Here is a 10,440-nt window from a genome sequence, read left to right as displayed (position 1 = left end):
TGACTTCCCCTATCTTGTAGTAATACAACTGTATCAGTGCCTCCAAGGGGGAAAGCAGGGAAGACCTGGTGGGATGGGGTGGCTTATGGAGCTGGCCTGGAAGTGACAATGTTCCTCTGTCCTCATCGTATGTGCAGAGCCAGTCCCGTGGCCCAGATCTCAGAACTGTCAGGGAGGCTGGGGAATCAGGAAAGCATAGGGATATTTGTTGAGCACTATAGTCTCTGGTCTTCTATTCCAAACCTCATTTTTATAAAAACTAAAATTGAGAAAAAAACTTCAGCAACTTTCTCATTGTAGCTCCTTTAAGATTGAGCAGCACTGGTCAGTGGTTTCCCTGAGCAAAACAGAGACACAGTGGCATGAGGGTACAGTCATGGATTCACGACCGTGTTGATTGCATCTTGGGCTCTGCATTTTAGGAATTTTTCAGGCTTTGTGGAGAATGCACTAGGAGAGCAAAACTGGGAGAGATTCAATGATTTGGCTACTTGTTGGCTTCTCAGCTGTCCTAGGACTAGGATCAGTTGTTGGGCTGCAGGTTCAATAACCTCTCACTCTTGAGATCAAAGGGGCCACTTTGATTCAGCCTGGGGCAGGTGATCAGAAATTGGTTGTGATTCACTTAATACTGCAGGGGGAGGATGCTTTCCTTCAGAAATAACACTGGGCAGGTTCAAATATCCAACCAAAAATGAGATATTTTTCAGGTCTCTGCACTCCTCAGGAGGAAAAATAGAGACTGAATGCCCGTGGTGAAGCAGGTATCCCAGGAGTCATATAGAACAGCAATATATCTGTGTCTCACTGTGGGCTTGCTGCAGCCTGTTCCCCAAGGTACAGTCTCAACATTAGACAGGATAAGTCAGCCTATCTGCAAGTTTGCTTTGTTAAGAAATTTAAATAATTTAACGTTAATTGCTTTGATTTTCAGTTTGATTTAGTTCCATTCCATTACATAGTCCAGCATCGGGATAGGCAGCTGGCACAGGTCTGAGATCGCTCTCCAGGCAGTAATAATCATTGCAATATTTCCTTTCACTCACAGCAGGTATCTCTGAGGAGCTCCAGCACCAGAATTCTATCTGGCGGGTAGAAATGCGGCCTTTAATGTGCTCAGTGTGCTGAGAAACAATTGAAACATGACCACGATGATGGGTAACCATTTTATGACAAAGCTATTGCACTATCTCTGTTGTAATGGCATGTCATTGGCTACCACTCATCAATACACTTTTATGGCTTGGAGTGATCTAATAAATAGCAGCAGATGGAATTTTGAATTTCCTTGGAGAACTGACTAATCATACAACCTGTGGAGCTGCTCTCTTTACGTTTATGGCTTAGTCTTTTTCAGAGAGAGAAAATGAATATGACAAGGAAACTGACAGAAGGAAAACTAGCTGCCAGAGCTTAGAAGCTGTTCTTTCGTCTGCACTGAGCAGAATCTTATTCAAAACCATAGTCATTGCTCCTTCCCGTGCCAAGAAAACTCACTACTTTTGTTCACATTGGAAATTAGAACTCTGCACAGTGCCCAGATTAGCTAACTCAGAAAGGGGGTATTTCTGGTCCCTACCACCCTCCGTATATCATTTTTTGCTTTATGACTATAGCAGACTGCTCTGGCTGTCATGACAAATACCATAGGCTGGCTGGCTTAAATAACAAAAATTTATTTTCTCACAGTTCTGGAGGTTGAGCCTCTGAGATCAGGGTGCCAGCATCACCAGGTTTCTGGCTTACAGATGGCTGCCTTCAGGCTGTGTCAGTGGCAGAGGGAGAAAGCAAGCGAGCAAGTGCGCGCTCTGGTGTCTATACTTATAAGGTTATAATCCCTAATTCTAAATTCTCATAGGGGCCCTACACTCATGACCTCATCTAAACCTGATGACCTCTCAAAGGCCCATCTCTGAATACCATCACATTGGTGGTTGTTAGGGCTTCAATATATACATTTTTGATAGGATACATCAAACAGCACTAACATAATATATGAACAGGAGTACTCTAGTAGTTTCCTGATGGATCTCCTGTTCTTCACTAGACTCTATAATCTATTCTCAACAGAGGTAGGTTTCAAAAAACTATAAATCAGATAACATGACTCCTCTGTTCATAATCCTCCACTGACTTCCCAACACACTTAGAAAAAATTATTCCATTGGCTAACTACAAGGTTCCATATGATTCAAATCTTTCTTGCTTCTTTTAGTTCCTTTTTTTAAAGTTTAGGACTATTTTATTCAAGCTTCAAGCCAAATCATTCAACCCTTATCATAGTGTAACCACCTAGTTTAAAAACCTCTAATGAATAAGTATCCACGTTACCTTGTCACTTCAATTCTCACATGTCCTTTTTCTCTCTGGGCCACTATACCACTTAGGTCTGTGTCTCTTCTTGCTACAGGCTACAAATTGTATTCTAGCAGTCTCCTAACTGCCAAGCATCATAGGAAAGGTAATATTCACACAAAGGAAAATCACAGGAGCTGGTATCTGTTCCCTTGCTGTTTGCCTTCAAAGGTTTTTCAGATCATCCTACTTGCACACCCAGCCCCTACCATAGGGGCAGCTCCATGACATTTAGCTAGAGTCAGCTGAAGAACAAATGTATGAAAGTTAGTTTGGGCTGTAAATTAATATGTCCATGCATTAGCAAGGTCTTTTTTTCATTCATCATTTAAGAAAATTTTTTATTACAGTTGACATTCAATATTATTTTGTATTAGTTTTAGATGTATGGCACACTGGCCAAACAACTATATACTTCATAAACTGTTCCCTCCAATATTCCCACTACCCACCTGGCACCATACACAATTATTATAATGTAAATAATCAACTACATTCCTCATGCTGTATTTTACATCCCTGAGACTACTGTGTAAGTACTAATTTGTAGCACTTTGTCCCTTCACCCTCTGCACCACTAGTTCCTTCTCTGCTCACTTTGCTCCTGCTGTCCCATGTCTCCACTATTTCTCAGACACATCATGCTTAAGTCTCTTTCAGGGGCTTCATAATTGTGATCTTGTCTGGAGCACACTTTTCCAGAGCTTTGAATGGCATGTTTTCTGTCTTCATTGTCACCTTCTGAAATGTCACCTTCTCGAAGCATTACTCTTTCTCAAATTCTGTCTAATTCCATATGCTGGTTAGTGTAAATACTATATTTTCAAAGGACTTCATATATCAATCTTCATTTTTTTTCCTCTTTGTATTCTCAGGGTCTAGAACAGTGCCTAACATATGGTAGGTACTAAATTAGCATTTATTAGAAAAAAATAAATGAAATACTATGCACATGTCAATTTACACCTATATTGCCATCCTAGGTCCCTCTTCTGATTTCCAGGCCTGTATTCCTGAAGTGCCTACTTGATGTTCCCATTTGACTGTTTCATAAACATCTCACATGAAAAGTTTTCAAAATTAATTACTCTATCCATGAAGCCTGCATCTTCTTTCATGTTCCCCATTACTACATAGTGATTTAAGAAAAATCTGGGAGTTACCTTTCATTCTTCCTTCCTCACCTCCTTCCATCCAGTCAATCACCAACCATACTAATCCATCTCTAAAGCACATCATGTTTCTGCCCTCTTCACTCCATCTCTACCTCTGTCATCTTGTCCACAACAACACACCACCTCTTGCCTGAAACATAGCATCTTTCAACAGGTTTTCCCACTTTCATTCTGGGCATTCCCATTTATTTTCTAAGTCATAGCAAGAGTGATGCTGAGTATTTATGGTGCTAGCAGTAGCGAATGTGTATTGGGTTCTACTATGTGCTACTCTGTTGACACTTGAAGGTGGACAAACCAAACATGATTTTTGTTTTTCAAATTAACTTTGGTTTCAAACTTTATTCCCAGGCTTCTTCAGCTTCATTAGCTGCAAAAAACGATTTGTGTATAAGCAAACTGAAAAGAGCTGCAGTGTCCAAGGGGCTGGGGCTTAAAGGTATTAGAGATCTACATTTTCTCAGATCCATAACCAAAATTTGAAAAAGCAGTCATAATATAAAATAGCAGCTCCCAGTAACTTCTTCAAGTTTATCTTCTTCAGAAGTTGACTCAATTCAGTTTGCTTCATTCTTGGAAGCCTCATCATAATTCTCCACAAGATCTGGAACCTCATCATCGTCATTCTCTCCTGTAGCAAGTGGTGCTTTTCCAGCCACAGATTGTTTGGGCAGAGCTTCAACTAATCTCCTTAAACTAGCCAGACTGTGTGCACCAAGCTGATTGAAGATGCAGGGCAACATTGCTGTCAGCTGCTGCGTCTCAGCGTGGCCTGTCATTGTGAAAGGCTTGGCTGCCAGAGATGCTTGAACTTTGGGATTGTTAAAGTGGATCACTGTTCCTTGGTTTGTGAACACATTAACTCTTCAATACCAGAGATGCTGTTTACCCCTAATTGCTTTAAGGAGAGCTGAAGTTTTTTTTTTATCATCTGCTGTAACTGCTCTGCGAATCGCCTTATTTCTACGGGCAGTGCCTTCCCACCAATGCGTACTTGTTCCTGCAGTTTGGAGAGTTTCTCTTGGTTCATGATAGCTTCTTTCATCCTGTTGGAGAGGAAATGGCACTGTGCTGGGGAGTAGGGTTATTGCTCAGGGGGTCTTTGGTGGACCAGCTGAGAACAAGCACTCACATGCAGGGATGCAAGATGGCATCTAGAGGGAGGCTGGAAGTAACCCCCAAGATGAGAAATTTGATACCCTCTATCTGCAGATTACAAATGCAGATCTGTTTATGTAACTACCTTATATAACATATTTAAAAATTAGTCCTTACTGCCTTCAGAATAAAAGCCAATACCCTTACCTGGCCAGCAGGCCCTGTGAGATCTGGGCCTACTTACTTCTCTGCTCTCAGCTTGTGTGTCTCTCCTCCCACCTCTCTCGGTTCTGCCTGGAATGGCCTCATACCCTTTTGAAACTGCCAACTGCTGCCTGCTTTCCCTCTTCAGGGACAATCCTTGACCTGAGTAACCCCTGCTTCTTTTAGGCCTCAATGAAAATCTCACTCCTCAAATATGCCTCCCAAGAAACACCTACTCGGACATGAACATTTGGCTTTATCAGATTTGGTAATTACAGATTTATCTAATTACAGAGCTGCCCTGCTATTAGATTGTAAGCTCCATGAGCTCTAAAGTTGTGGTCTGTTTTTTAACTGCCATATCATCAAGGGCTGAGCCGAGTTCCAGGTACACAGTGGACATTCAATTAACATTTATTATTGGAGCCAAAAGCAATGGAATACTCTCCCCTGTCCCCAAAAGTACGCAATCAGATTTTATCTCTAGTCCCTTCAGTGAACTAAATTAAAAAGCACCAGCAGGTTACTACAAAAATGTACAATATGCCAAGTAACTGAGAAGAAGGAGGAATGTTTTAGCCATGGCTTTCATTGAAATTGTCTAGTTTTCTGTTCAAGAATAAAAATTTTCTGTAAATAGTATGAGAGAATTATGTCTTCTGGTAAGGAACTTACTTGCATTTGGTAATTGTTTATTTGCAAAGCATACCTTTTAAATCTAGTTGTCATGATAAACTGCCAGTTTATCAATGGAAGTGTTGGGATTTCATTATAAAAGTGAAATACTGTTACACAAAGAAGTGTGAGAACACAGTGTTCTGTTCAATGATTTGGTTATTTTTAGCCAAAACTACTTTTCCATATTTAACACAAGACATTGACATAGATTTTTTAAAGTTTTTAAAATTACAGTTGACATACAACATTATATTAGTTTCAGGTATACAACACAGTGATTCATATCACTTATGAAGTAGTCACCCCTCTAAGTCTAGTGTCCATCTGACACCATACATGGTTATTACAATGTTATTGACCATAGTCTCTATGCTGTACTTTACATCTCTGTGACTATTTTTCATAACTGACAATTTGTATTTATTAATCCCTTTCATCTTTTTTACCTATCTCTCCCATACCCTCCCATCTGGGGATGGTCAATATGTTCTCTGTATCTTGAGTTGGCTCATTTTGTTTGTTTACTTATTTATTTTTGAATTCTCTATATAAGTGAAATCATATGGTATTACGATTTCTGTCTGACTTACTTCATTTAGCATAATATGCTCTAGGTCCATCTGTGTTGTTACACTGATGTACATTTTTAAAGTCCAAAATACTACTTTGCTTTAACAACAATAATGATTATTATTACTAACCACCACAAAAAAACCTCTAAATCCAGATGTTTTTAATCAAAATACAAATAATGAAGTAGCCAATCATTACAGGAGACTGTTTTTTTTGTTTTTGTTTTTTGTTTGTTTTTAATAGGACACTATTTTGGGACTAAGCCTAAGGCAATTGGTTATAACTGATCAAACCATGTTGAGGGTCAAAACCAGTAGATATCTCAACCTAGATCAGAAATCTACAAAAGGTCCATAGCTAAGAATGATTTTGTGTGTTTGAATGGTTGAAAAACAATCAGTAGAAAATAATTCATGACAGGAAATTTATATTGCATACAATTTTTACATACCACCCTGTCATTTATTTACATATTGTCTATGCCTGCTTTCACACTATAATTGCAACAGAGAACTTCAAAGTTTTTTGACTGTTATCCTCAGTAATACATTTTACATTGAGAGTTGTACCTCCACACAGATATAGAGCTAAAAAGTTTCACAAAATAATATTTATGGTATTATAATGTACTCTACAGTGTTCTGCTCAGTTTTACTTTATTTAAACAATATTTGTAACGTTATTTCTTATTCAGACCTATTAATGATTGCTACTCATAGTTTGAAAAACATATATCTGAACTTGTTTTCTCAATCCTGGTTGAACTAGAAGTTTTTTAAAAAAATACTAGGCCCCATTCTAGGCCAGTCTAATCAAAATTACTGGGCACCTGAGTGTTGGTCTTCACAATATAGCAAACAAATTGCCACTCCGGGTGATCTTACTGAGGAGCCTGGGTTGAGAACCAATCCTTTTGCTACTCAAAACCTGGTCTTCAGACCAGCAGAACCAACACGTGGGAGTTTGTTAGAAATGCGGAGTATCAGGCCCCAACCCAGGCCTACAATTTTTTAACAAGATCCCAAGGCAATTTACGCAAACATTAATGTCTGAGAAGCACACATGCAGACCAGAAAAAAGTTAATCATTGCAGAATTAGGTTATACTCTTCTCTATGTCAGGGAAAGGAAAATGAACATATTTGCTTGCAGTTAGGAAAATGTAAAATGGCAAAGAATAAAGCATATCCAGAGAGAAAAGCTGTTTCATGTGTGGAAGTTTCTACCTGTAGGAGGCCATCCAACTCCAAAAAAGGGAGTTCGAGCTGGATTCTAAGAACTGGACAGAGTGACTTCAATGTGCCAGACCCAACCAGACATCTGGTATAAGCGCATTCTATCTCTGTACCCCCAGTTCCTGCTGCTGCTGCAGTGGGACCCAGGACACAGCTTTCTCCAATCTTAACCTTTGCACCTGGGTCAGAACCAGGTTCATTTCTAGGAATCGGAGGATAGGCTGCGCTACTGTCTCTTTGATCAGAAACATCCGGGTGTTAGAAACCAAAGCTCTCTGGTGAATTTCACCTCAATGAGATCAAAGGCAGAGTTTCTGAGTTTTCTCTGGTTGCTGAATCGGAGGCTTCCCAGGGACACAGTGAGTCACAGAGGAGCCACGGAGGGGTGAGGTCTCCAACAACCTACACAAACTCCTTGGCAACTGGAACCTTGGACGGAAACTTTTCCGTCTGTAATTTCCTCAGGCCGCTTCTACAGTTTAAACTATTTGTGTTCTCACAGCACTTCCAAATGCTGGTTTTACCCTCCACTGACCTGAGTAATTCTATTTGGTGCTGTTGGTAACTTTTTAAGTGCTGGGAAGAGACATTTAGATTTTTTTTCTTTGTTTTGTTCTGGTTTTTTTTTTTTTTTTTTTTTTTTTTGGTGGAGGGAGAGGTTGTGAGTAGAGGTACTGTATTTGGAAGCAGGCATTGATAGAAATGTAATCAAATAACCTAGGTCTAGACATAAATATTAGAAGCCATTCTTTTTTTTCTTTATAGCCCCCTTTCAAAGAAAACAAACAATAAGGAAACAAGCAAGTAAAAAACAAATCTAACTTAAAATGACCACATGTTAACCTCTTGCAAGAAGTTTTCACAGCTTCCCTTGGATGTTATTGCTCTCAGTCCCACTGGGGAGAGAGAGCTCAACGTGTGGAACTACGGGAATCCCCTGCACCCGGGAACCTGGTGGAAATGTACATTCTTGAACCTACGGAATCAGAAGATCTGGGGCTGATATCCACCCCTGGAGATGATTCGAGGCATGCTAAAATTTGAGGACCTCTCCTCTAGGGAATAACTAATTCACACCATCTACAAATTTATCTGGTCCCAAAGACATATTGACCTGTTTTGAAAAACAGCTAGTTATTAACTGTCTTTGAAAAATAGTTGAGTTTATGAAAAAGAATTCTTATTCCGAACACAGAAAAAAATACTGACTTTTTATGGCTTCCATAGTGCTCTTCCAATAAGAGCTCAAAAAGCTGTATAATCATTACCGAGCCTCATTAAGCTTCACTTACCTAGTGGGTAGGTCATCGTTTGTTGAAGATGATGCACACCAATGGACATTAACCTGTCAGAAGGAAGAGAACACATTGTCCTCATTTTGCAGTTGAATTATAACTTTCAGTCATTAAACTAGATAAATTAATGTCTACCTGGAAAGAATTGAAATACCTCCAAACAAGGCAAATTTTACCTGAGAAGATTCAGTTAGCAGAGAGAAAGCTGCTGTTCCCACAACTAGTGCTTTAAAAGCTCAAACAGAAGCTAACATGCATACAAATACAAAGACACATGCAGGAATTCTAGAATTCCTGAGAACAATACCCTTATCTTAAGCAGCTCTGTCAACTAATGCAGAAAGGGAAGTTAATATGTAGATGCTAACACAGGGCAGGAAAATAGATAAATGAAAAAACACCTCAAAATGCAACTTGTAGGGTCTATGTGCAAGAGATCATCTCCATTTCTTGCAGGTGCTGTCATCTTTGCCTTCAGTTGACCATTGCTCAAATCTCTGAATTTCCCAGTCCGAAAACCCCCAGTTTCTTCCCCCCATCACCACCTTGTATGTGGTCATTTGTACTTCACCTAGTCCCACATAATTAGAGAAAGCTTACAAAAATGTATACAGGAGAAAAAGATAAGTACACAACACCTATCTACATATATATATATATATATGTATATATATATATATATATATATATATATATATATATATGTATAAATTAGGCAGGTAACTGACCTATAGGGTGGAGGTTGGAGATTAACTTAGTTTATGACATCTGATAATCAGTAGTAAGTTGCTGATATATTCAGATACTCAAAGTTCTTCTAAAAGGTGAATCCATAGCTCTACTGAAAGTTGGAGTTTTAGGAAAAACTGACACTTTATATCCAAAATCAAATTTGAAGTAGTTCAAAATGGAACTAAATGTTTTTGAATAAATGTTGAAATAGTGGAAAGGACTGCAGGTATTTTTAATCTTCTGGAGGGTTCACAGAAATTTAGATGTGTGGAACACCTACCTCTCAGTTTTATAGGAGTAAAATATATGATGAGGTTCAAAACTGATTAGCTGAGGCTTAGAATGTAGGATATTTTTCAAGTGAAATGGAACAAGTTTCCTTTGCAGGATAAAAAGGAAAGTGAGCACTATCCTTGTCACACTCCAATATAATAAAAATATTATGAGGAACACAGAAAAACTGTTTCAGATATTCAGGACTACCTATCCTGTTTTGCCCTAAAAGTCGAGATTTATGTTTATTGTCCTGGTGTGATTGTTAGTCATGTCCCCTTTTGCTCTTAAAAGTATCTTGGCTTAAATGATAAATTTAATGTTCACCCTATATATGTAAAATTAGATGAACAGCATCTTATATATTGATGGATTAAAATGTTTATTTGCCTGATATACAGAAGCAGAGCTCTAACTGAAACTATCTACTTCAGTTGAAAACCAATTTACCTTTCTAAAGAGGTGTTGCTTCTAGGTGTGGGGGATTTCCTTCTTTGTTTTACATATAATAACAATTCTGTGTGGAATTGGAAATTCCAGTGTATGGTTGGAACTACCATTTTGTTCTTTGAATTTGATAAACCACCTCTATGAGACCTTTGGGAAGGGCTGGGACCACAGGTAGGAACACAGGGCACCCAAAAACGTGAGGCCAAATGAAGTCCCCTTGAGACTGAGGTGAGGAGGAGTGTATTCATCTTATACAAATTCCCTTCATAAATCCTAGAGGTCAATATATTCAGAGGTCACAGCCAGCTGTGAAGATTAATTAAACCCTTAAGTTAATTCTCCCAATCCAATTTTCCATAAAAAATAAGTCTTT

Source organism: Furipterus horrens, unplaced genomic scaffold (genome assembly GCF_987537825.1).
Source record: "Furipterus horrens unplaced genomic scaffold, mFurHor1.1.pri manual_scaffold_5, whole genome shotgun sequence".
NCBI classification, from domain to species: Eukaryota; Metazoa; Chordata; class Mammalia; order Chiroptera; family Furipteridae; genus Furipterus; species Furipterus horrens.
This window is presented reverse-complemented; position numbering follows the sequence as displayed.